At 36.6% G+C, this 11910-nt stretch overlaps 1 long non-coding RNA gene across 1 annotated transcript; it reads right to left on the reverse strand.

The window, feature by feature from the left end:
* Positions 1-1682: 1682 nt before the first annotated feature.
* LOC110881424 lies at positions 1683-11139 on the reverse strand. The gene is made up of 3 exons (XR_002559726.2): positions 10849-11139; positions 2240-2391; positions 1683-2154 (listed from the first exon to the last, which is right to left on the reverse strand). It is a non-coding gene; the product is annotated as an uncharacterized LOC110881424 (long non-coding RNA).
* Between the last annotated feature and the right edge of the window lie 771 nt (positions 11140-11910).

Below are 11910 nucleotides of genomic sequence, written 5' to 3' on the forward strand. Positions count from 1 at the left end.
TTTAGCAATTTAGTTTTTAAGTTTTAACTAACTGATCTTTGGTTCAAGCTCACAACACTTCTGAAACAATTACTTTGCTCCGATTCTTTATAAATATATCAAAAAATAATAATTATGACTCAACTACCAGCCGAACCACCCAGTCCAAAAACATACTGTTTAAGAGCACTGGACCAGAACGGAGAAGAGTGCTTTTCCGGTCCCACAATCCGATCACGGTTGTTTTGTTGACCACACTAAAAAATCAACTCCACGAGTAACTTCTATCATAAATAGGTTTTAGGTAGCACTAATATGTGACCATACTACAAATTTCAATGAAACATTGCTATCAATTTCTAGGATTCCTTGACTATAAAAAACACAATAGGTACTCACTTCACATCTGAAATCATAGGCCATTAGCAATACATTAATGTTGCAATGTTGGTTTTGTATTCACAGAGGGGATTATATATGTTCCAGGGCAGGAATCTTAAGTCAACTTCAACTTTTGTTTAAAGGCTTTTGGTATTTTCAAATCTTTAGGAACTGTCATCAGTTCGTTTTATTTTTGGCGGACATTTTTTTACTCTTTTGTAGCAAACATTAAATGAATGTGATTATCATGTGTTTTTTAATTCAATTATGTCTTTATTATATTAGCGACAGTAGGTTAAGCTTAGTCGAGTTATTGGTCCCTGTTTTTTTTAAGGCCAAAAAACTATATTAATTTTGGGCTAACAAATGTTAGGCCACACCAATAACATGACGCCAACAGACATTACAAACCCGTATTCGAAGCTTCCGTGTTACACCATTGGTTCCACGTGATGTTTATATCCTTAACCCGACTACCAATCCATGTAAAACTCAGCTGATGGATCTGTTCTTGCACTCCAACCAGGCTGGTAACCTTTTCATTAAAGACAAGGTTGTTCCTACTTTGCCAAATGCACCAGACAATGACTTAAACTATTGAATACAGCAGTTGCTTCCATCTTAGCGAGCCCCGGACTTGATAATGTGCTTCAAACAGATCGCTAAGGCTGAACATAAATAGCCTTGGCCACCTGCACCATGACCCAACAAATTCCCACACGGCTGCAGCGAACAACATAAATTACGTATTTGCATTAATTAGTAAAACAAATATTACATAAAATACATATCAACTTTTGATCAGCAAGAAGCCTTAAGTTAACTGCCCATGGTTTCAAAGTTTGAAGGCTTAAGTTAACTGCCCAGTTGTTGAGCCAATGAGGTAGTGGTGGAATGGTTGGGGAAAAACGCGGTGTTTCTTGTGACCCAGCTTCGACTCCCACTCTCCCCATTATTTTCTGCGGCATCCAAGTGAAGGGCGAATACGGGTGGCGCCGAGAAGACTAGGTTTTACCAAAGCGGTTCGCCTTGGATGGGAGACGAGGTTTTACCGATTATTCTACTGTCGTGCCTTCGGGCGGGTGGAGATCGAGTTTACGCGGTGTCACGGTGGTTGCCACGGTCCTTGCCATTAAAAAAAAAACTGCTGAGTCGTTGACTGCTGGCTGCGAATATGGGATTTCAAAGTTTGGTAGGCCCATTGTAGTCAAGCTTCATCCCATATTCAACAAGTTTTTTATTTTCTTTTCAAACTAGATGAGTACCCCACCGCGATGCGGCGGGGGCACGCATTGCGACGGGTTCTGTTAAACCATACCAAATAGCAAAACCATGAATTCTTTAATTTATCAATATTCATTCTTAGCTGTAAATCAATATATTTACATGGCAATTCAACATGTTCTAAAAACTGGTTTATTTTGATTTAATTTTTGTTAACTTTGATAGTGCACCATCCCATTTGCATAACCCTTCCACCAAAATCTTCTAAATGTCCTTCGTGAGCCTAAAAAGAAACTGGTTGCTGCTGTTTGAGATATGGCTATATGAACACAAAAATATTTAATGTTTCTTTTGGTTTATTTCATTTGGACCACAAAAAACTTACATGATTATAAGGCTGCAGACACGTCATCAACAAAGTTGTAATCATAAACTTCATACTCGTAATCTTTGAAAATATCCTGCATTGTTCTGCCGTAAACAAAATGTTGGGTTCCCATTGATGTAAATGACATTAGTCTTTGTCTCTCTAGCAACCTTCCTTTGGGCTTGAGCTTTGGCACTGATAGGCTACATAATATGATTAGTTCAGTTTTAAAACCCATACAAAAAGACAAGATACATGAACTTCATAAAAAGAGAACATATAAATCACCTTCAAGTAAAGTGTTATTTCTGTCCCACGGCAAAGCTGCTTTTCGGGGTCAGTTTCTTCTTTAATTACGTATGAGCTGATGCTTGCCAAATGTATTGTCTGTCTGATTTGTGACTCTATGTAGACACGCTCACGTACATATGTATTTCAACCTACTAAATCAATAACTTATTACCGGGTAAAAAAAGCTTCTTATCTAAACTTTGAATTAGATAATTCAAACTCATCTTGTGAAACCATCCACTCAGCTAAGTAAACGTTTGATGTTTGAAGTAATATGATACAGTTATGAAATCTAGCACATATTCAGGAGAATTTATATGCAAGAATCTTTGGTTGTTACTATGATGCTATTTCCAACATAACACTTTATAGCTTAAAATTATTTTAAAGAATCAAAGTAGTGATCACTGAATCAAAAATGTAAAGATCTGAACCCACGCCCTCTCCCGAAGACCAGAATCGGAACAGCCATGGTATGTCTGGCGTCACTCATCACTTTTCTAAAAGGGTTGAATGGGTCGTATTCGGGTCAACCCACAAATATTCGGGCCATGTTCGGGTTCATATGTATGACACAATTTTGGGTTCAGGTCGTGTTCGAGTTTGTCTAAGTTTTTCGTGTTTGGGTCGAGTAACCCGCCAACCCGCGAACACTGTAACGCCCCGCGTTTTCATACTTCCTAAAATTAGAAACCATCGTTCGTAAAACTATTTTTGGAAACCTTGTATTCTTGTAATCTTTTCTTCCTTCGTAATCCTTATCAAATCGAGACTTGGATCATTAATGCAACTGGTATTGCGTTACTCATATGTTGTATGCAATCTAATTATGCTCGTATGTTCGACTTCGTGCATCAATCAAAGTTTAATCATTATACTTGGAATCTATGTGTGAACTTGTGATCAAACTAAACTTATGCTTCGAACGTATTTTGAACAAGAACGACACTTGAATTGATACTTATACGCTTAATTATACTTGGTTTATACTCCTCATACTAAATCATGTCTTGAACTATGCCTTTATGGCAAATATGGCCCTTAAATACCTTAAAAATATCAATTACACAACTCTAGGGGCCAAAATGTAATAAACGAAACTTAAATCCGGAACCACAAAGAGCTCGCGGCCCGCGTGAACTTGCCCCATCCTCTTACGCGGCCCGCGTGAGGTCCCTGATCTGCAGAAAGTTGGACGGTCGTGACCAGCTTCCATTTTTGAGCGGGATTTCGAGTTTAAACCGAGTTTAGGCACTTGTTAACCCCTCTAAACAACCCTAATCACCTCCCTATAAGTACCCAAGCTTCCCCAAGCACTTGGACACTTTCACCACTCTCTAATATCACCAAAACACTCCCAAATTCAAGCAAGAATCTGCATTTTCGGACAGATTCATACCTCTACACTAAACTTGGCATAACTTGCTCATTTCTTGATGAAAACACTTGATTCTTCTTCCTATTTGCTTGGTTAATCATGGGGTTTGATTCTTTGACTTCTCCTTGGAGAAATCAGACCTGGAATTGCTCCGTAATTGACCAAAAACTTTCTGTTTTGTTACAAACTTATGTAAACTTCATCCAACTTGTGTTTGACACAACTCAAGCCAATGTCCTAATGCTTACAACTCCTCTTATGGTTGGTTAAGCTTAAAAACATGGTTGAGACATCTAAATCAGGGGTTAAAACCTCATAAACTTTCTGTTTTTAATTAGGGTTTTACCCACAAGTAGTGTTCAAGTATGAAACTTGATGAATGTGTGATGGTTGGACTAGCTTGGGCTATCCTTCATAAGAATCCACTCATTACTTGATGTTTTGCTATAGTTTAGTTGTTGTTAATACCATAATACTTGTATGTTCATGACCCTCCTTGTTGTTTATAACAACAAGTGTAGCGGTGAACAATAGAGGTGCCTAAATGGAAGCTTGTTCTTCCTACCTCATGTATGAACTCTATGACACAAAGAGGTGCCTAAATGGAGACATTGATCTCCTACCTCATGCTTGAATCATAAGACTTGAAACCAATATAATATCTAAGCTATTCTATGTACATACATATATACCTAAGTAACTAAACTTGATGGTAACTTAATAGTTACTTGTCAAGAACATGTTACATCATCTATGACCATGCTCTTGTTACGACTCTGATGGACCTTTGAATCCATGAAATCATACCAACTCTCTTGAGTTCTAATAGTGTCAAGAACAAGGGTTATGTGTGCAAGGTGATTATTTTCACATGCTATTCTCATATCTTACTTTTATGCTGTTTTAAATACCGAATCTCGGCTCCAAGCATACTTGAACTTTAACCCCGCACATTCAATCCTCTAACCTCATCAACTCGTCAATAATTGGATAATCGGAAAGCATATGCAAACTTTGTGAGTATACTCGTATTCCCCTTTTTACTTTTACCACTTTTGGGGTGTAACATGTTTATCTATCAACAAACTTACACATGAACATTTTGCTTAAACACATGAACATTCCTATAACATGCTTGTATACGTGATGGCTTGATGCTTTAAACTTGGATTAATCTTATGTGTCGAATTTATCATTAACTTCGTACGAGCCAAACCGTGACATATGTAGCGCTGTAGGATTAACGACCCGCCTCTTTATCTTCGGTTATGTCATGAGCATATTGCGTTTCCTTGGTTTGATATGTTAGACACATACCATATTTAAATGTTCATCTTGAATCACATGCTTGCTATGAGGAATTGTTCAAACTTATGTATTGCTATGCACGTATCAAACTTGTATACTCGCCTTTGCTTTTGCATTGAACTTTATTTTAACATGTTACAGGTGGATGTTGACGATGCATGGAATCTAGTAGGATGCTTAGATACACACTTAGAAAGAATCGTATTTGTATTATATCATTTTGTTATTCATGTTGTTGTACTTTGTTTCAAAACCTTGTACTTGATTCTTTAGAAATGAAATGAAACGATTATTTAAATACTTGTCACAATTATTAGTGTTATGATGTCTCGAGCAATCTTCACACTTCGTCTCATCTCGATGTTTCCGCCATTGGTTGGGGTGTGACAGATTGGTATCAGAGCCATAACTATAGGGAATTAGGAAAAGTAGGAATGCTTTAACCTAGTCTATAGTTCTAGAGCTTTATTCGTATGTTTTACTTGAAATTACTAGCATGCTATCTTATTTGCTTTTATTTATTCTCTTTTGATATTGTAAGCATATGTGTCACTTATGTGTTAACACTTAACATGCTATACTTGTTTTTTATTATGTGTTAATACTTGTTTCATCATTTTATCCTTTATGTGTGTTCTTGACATACTTTTTATGCGTTAATATTCGTTTCATCATTTCACTTTTATTGTGATATTCTTGACATGTTATACTTGTTTGTTTAATCTTTAATATACACTTTTCCTCACGCGTTCTACTCGATTATTCCAAATCCGACCACACACATATTACACAAACGAGACGAGTTCACCAAAATAGGCGTGAAACCCATAATTTGGTGAACAACCCTCAATTCATCCACTTTCCTTTTCTTTTTACACGAAATTCACCATCAAGTTAGGAGTGAAATCCTCACCTTGATGGAGAAGTTTAAATTTCAAATTCTAGTGGACCCTCGTCAAAGTGTTGAAATTAAATTTTGACCCGACGAGTACCAACCACACTTAGGATACGAAATCGCCAAGTTAGGGGTGAAACCCGCACCTTGTCGACTAGTTCCACTCCTTGATATTTTTTTAATCCCTCCAAGTCTCGAAATTTCGATTGATTTTGGACATGTAGTAACCGGAAGGGTAAATACCGTTAACCGACTTGTCGGCGAGAGTATTTTACCTATTAGGCCAAAGCATGCTCCTCAAATTCAAAAGACTTTTCGACCACTTTGGTTAGTCAAAGTTCCGTTTTGGAACACTCCAAACTTTGGTTAAACATGTGTTTCTATTATTCATTTTATACGATATGATCTTTCAAATTGAATTTACTTTCGATATTCTCTTTTTACACACACCACATATTGAATCTTTTCCATACATTTATACATATGCATGATTTCATATAATTTAAATTCATAATCCTTGTAACGACAAGTGGAGACATATCATCGAGATAGGAGTGATTTCCTTACCTTGACGATTAACTCCACTCCCCTTTTCTTAAAAACGACCTCACCAACGAATTAGGGGTGATTCCCTTACCTAGGTGATCGTTACCAAAACGTCTCTTCAATATACCTTATGATGCAAACTCGATCATATTTTATACCCAAATTGTTTATCATTATTCAAAATACCTACTCATACCGATTTCAAAATGCATTGTTTTTATCAAGCGTACTTTCTATCATACAATCTGCTTTTCACTCAACTCATATACACGGGATTCTAAATCATGTCTTAAAACGTTTTATTACCCAAATTTCAATCATTACAAAATACGTTATGCATAACCAATAAGTACTTTATATCCTCTTACATATGCAAACTATAGTCTACCTTTTAAACCAAGCTCAATCTAATTTTGATTAGATAAACTCAACGTTTTGTTTGAACAACTATACATGCATATCGTCATACGCGTTTTAGTCGATACCTCGCGATGACACCATTTATATCGTTCGTATCTACATACTTAGCCTTTCTAATCCGCAATGACTCAACGTACACCATGCATGCAATATTTATTTTTCATACCTACACCTATGTTCATACGTTTTATGCTTGTACTTATACACATACTACTTATACGTTTTACACTTCTGCTTGTACACATACTACTTACACGTTTTATGTTTATGCTCGTACATATATGCGTATTCATACTTAAACTTATGCTCATACTTTCATCCTTACTCATGATTCATACATTCGTACCTATACGCGAGCGTAACCCGAGGGATTCGCTTGCGTGGGTCCCACGCATACTTAAGCATGGACTTGCTTACATACTACATTCTTATACATACACATTCTAATTTTTTTTTTATGTATACCCTAATTCATACATAACTAGTACAAGCTATGCGGACCATACGATGATCAATATAATCACGGGTGCACACGGGATTATAGTGATAAGCGCATGAGAACCATAGAGTGTACTACTGTGTATGGTAAGACACGGAACGTAACATGACACCGAATACGAAACGGACGTAACGTGGTCAAAACATGGTGGATACGCCGCTGGTACTTCCTATATATAAGTGTTTTCACCATGTTACAAAAATTTCGTAGGAACGTGCCATGAGAAATTCAGTGTTTTGCAGACCTTTTGGACCTAATACAACTTCACGCAACTCACAAACGCATTATATCCGATTATCCATGACGAGACTTCATCCTTAACACACTACGTTCATCTATCCAACATTTATGCTAATCTCATACTTGTACTCTTTAAGAGTCATTCGTTCATTCTATACTCGTATTATTCTCCTTATCCTTTTAGTTCATACAAACCGCATTCGCAATTAAGCTTGTTTAAACATTCGAGTCCTAACTTACCTATAAAATAGTCTTCCTATTTTGATTTTTGTGTAACTGTACTTAGTACGACTTTAAAGCTTTATTTAAGGTGCCAAACCTTCTCGTTTCACTCAATAATCAATCTTCTACAAATGTGATTCCGTTACCACGTCCCATCAAAATACAAACCATTTGTCATCATCTTCTCTCTTAATACGTCACCTTTTTAAATACGTCACCTTTTTAAATACGTCGCCAATTTAAGCTACTCAAAGCGGTTAAACTCACTTCGCCTGTATACGCACCTACATATTTCAACTATGTCAGACACCTCAATTTATTTTAGGCAATAAACTAACTCACAAATTTACCTTATCGTCCTCCAAAGTTTTGTGCCTTTCAAAATATTTCAAAATTTTCAAGTCTCAAATTTTTACTAAAACTCTTCAAGTCTACCTCTTGAATAAATTTCGGGACGAAATTTTCTAAAGGAGGGGAGACTGTAACGGCCCGCGTTTTCATACTTCCTAAAATTAGAAACCATCGTTCGTAAAACTATTTTTGGAAACCTTGTATTCTTGTAATCTTTTCTTCCTTCGTAATCCTTATCAAATCGAGACTTGGATCATTAATGCAACTGGTATTGCGTTACTCATATGTTGTATGCAATCTAATTATGCTCGTATGTTCGACTTCGTGCATCAATCAATGTTTAATCATTATACTTGGAATCTATGTGTGAACTTGTGATCAAACTAAACTTATGCTTCGAACATATTTTGAACAAGAACGACACTTGAATTGATACTTATACGCTTAATTATACTTGGTTTATACTCCTCATACTAAATCATGTCTTGAACTATGCCTTTATGGCAAATATGGCCCTTAAATACCTTAAAAATATCAATTACACAACTCTAGGGGCCAAAATGTAATAAACGAAACTTAAATCCGGAACCACAAAGAGCTCGCGGCCCGCGTGAACTTGCCCCATCCTCTTACGCGGCCCGCGTGAGGTCCCTGATCTGCAGAAAGTTGGATGGTCGCGACCAGCTTCCATTTTTGAGCGGGATTTCGAGTTTAAACCGAGTTTAGGCACTTGTTAACCCCTCTAAACAACCCTAATCACCTCCCTATAAGTACCCAAGCTTCCCCAAGCACTTGGACACTTTCACCACTCTCTAATATCACCAAAACACTCCCAAATTCAAGCAAGAATCTGCATTTTCGGACAGATTCATACCTCTACACTAAACTTGGCATAACTTGCTCATTTCTTGATGAAAACACTTGATTCTTCTTCCTATTTGCTTGGTTAATCATGGGGTTTGATTCCTTGACTTCTCCTTGGAGAAATCAGACCTGGAATTGCTCCGAAATTGACCAAAAACTTTCTGTTTTGTTACAAACTTATGTAAACTTCATCCAACTTGTGTTTGACACAACTCAAGCCAATGTCCTAATGCTTACAACTCCTCTTATGGTTGGTTAAGCTTAAAAACATGGTTGAGACATCTAAATCAGGGGTTAAAACCTCATAAACTTTCTGTTTTTAATTAGGGTTTTACCCACAAGTAGTGTTCAAGTATGAAACTTGATGAATGTGTGATGGTTGGACTAGCTTGGGCTATCCTTCATAAGAATCCACTCATTACTTGATGTTTTGCTATAGTTTAGTTGTTGTTAATACCATAATACTTGTATGTTCATGACCCTCCTTGTTGTTTATAACAACAAGTGTAGCGGTGAACAATAGAGGTGCCTAAATGGAAGCTTGTTCTTCCTACCTCATGTATGAACTCTATGACACAAAGAGGTGCCTAAATGGAGACATTGATCTCCTACCTCATGCTTGAATCATAAGACTTGAAACCAATATAATATCTAAGCTATTCTATGTACATACATATATACCTAAGTAACTAAACTTGATGGTAACTTAATAGTTACTTGTCAAGAACATGTTACATCATCTATGACCATGCTCTTGTTACGACTCTGATGGACCTTTGAATCCATGAAATCATACCAACTCTCTTGAGTTCTAATAGTGTCAAGAACAAGGGTTATGTGTGCAAGGTGATTATTTTCACATGCTATTCTCATATCTTACTTTTATGCTGTTTTAAATACCGAATCTCGGCTCCAAGCATACTTGAACTTTAACCCCGCACATTCAATCCTCTAACCTCATCAACTCGTCAATAATTGGATAATCGGAAAGCATATGCAAACTTTGTGAGTATACTCGTATTCCCCTTTTTACTTTTACCACTTTTGGGGTGTAACATGTTTATCTATCAACAAACTTACACATGAACATTTTGCTTAAACACATGAACATTCCTATAACATGCTTGTATACGTGATGGCTTGATGCTTTAAACTTGGATTAATCTTATGTGTCGAATTTATCATTAACTTCGTACGAGCCAAACCGTGACATATGTAGCGCTGTAGGATTAACGACCCGCCTCTTTATCTTCGGTTATGTCATGAGCATATTGCGTTTCCTTGGTTTGATACGTTAGACACATACCATATTTAAATGTTCATCTTGAATCACATGCTTGCTATGAGGAATTGTTCAAACTTATCTATTGCTATGTACGTATCAAACTTGTATACTCGCCTTTGCTTTTGCATTGAACTTTATTTTAACATGTTACAGGTGGATGTTGACGATGCATGGAATCTAGCAGGATGCTTAGATACACACTTAGAAAGAATCGTATTTGTATTGTATCATTTTGTTATTCATGTTGTTGTACTTTGTTTCAAAACCTTGTACTTGATTCTTTAGAAATGAAATGAAACGATTATTTAAATACTTGTCACAATTATTAGCGTTATGATGTCTCGAGCAATCTTCACACTTCGTCTCATCCCGATGTTTCCGCCATTGGTTGGGGTGTGACAAGCACGACCCGTTTAGCACCCCCTAAATTGGACTACCTTTGAGGTGCACAATATACTACTTGAATTCAAAGAAATGAAAAATATAGTTATATGGTTACCACATTGATACTTCCTTTGATAAAGCTTAGCGACGTATTCAAGTTAATATCAACATTAATATTACAAAATTCTTTCTTAGATATAGACAGAACAGAAACCTTATGATCACGAGTATACCAATCGCCAATGGGTAATGACAATATCGCCATCAGGGGTATTAAACGGAAGCATGATAACCTTACGGTTTGTGATTATAAACCCACGAAAACCACCTGCAGCCCATTGAAAATTGATAGACGGGACATAATAATAGCTACCGATTTGATCTTTAACTTGAAACTGGTATGTCCAATTCCAATGTGCGGGAATAAGACAATTGGTGTCGAGCACTCCGTCTTGCCACAAACCTCGTCTCATCTCTATCCCAGGCCTAAATAACAACACTTTTAAAATTTAGAAATGTAGAGTAACGTGTTTAAAAAACTATTAACACACACTTTGTTTTCGTATTTAATGTAATCGACTTAAAGAGTACCATGTGACAAGGAGGCTTTCATCCAAGTTGTTCTTGACATTGACAACCACATTGTAATTGGTTGTAACATTTAGTGTTGGGGCGGGAAAATTTCTGTTCACTGCGATAACCAGTAGTTTGAGTTTAAAAGAGACAAGTGTTAAATATGCAAAAAAAAAGGCCAGATCTTTTAATTCATGTTAGTACTAATTTCAACTAACATAATCTGTCTAGTGGAAGACATTTGTAGTGGGTGTTTTTATAACATCTTGTAATTTGTGTGCCTAATATTTGAAGATGTTAGTAACTAAATCTACCCTCTTTTGGGGGGAGTCACAGTCTAAAATCTCTTCTAATACAACTACCCATAGATAACTAATCACACACCATCACAAAACAACAAAAAGAAACAAACAAATTCATTCAGGCATTTCATCGAACACTTGCAACACACACTATATAACATACAAATTAATTCAGCACAAGAGCAGATATGAAATCGACCTTTTGAAACACCAAGTCGAGAAGCAGTCACATAAGAAAACTCAAGATCGAAATGTGCAAACGGGTTACCAGCAGAACAAAGCCCACAAAGCATCAAACAAATGGCGACAAAACAGAAGAAATTTAGGCCAAATATGTCATCTTTGAGGTGATTTGTAGTCGATTTTCAGTGGGTTTTGAGGGTTCTTCACATCATCGGAGA

Source organism: Helianthus annuus, chromosome 10 (genome assembly GCF_002127325.2).
Source record: "Helianthus annuus cultivar XRQ/B chromosome 10, HanXRQr2.0-SUNRISE, whole genome shotgun sequence".
Classification (NCBI taxonomy): Eukaryota; Viridiplantae; Streptophyta; class Magnoliopsida; order Asterales; family Asteraceae; genus Helianthus; species Helianthus annuus.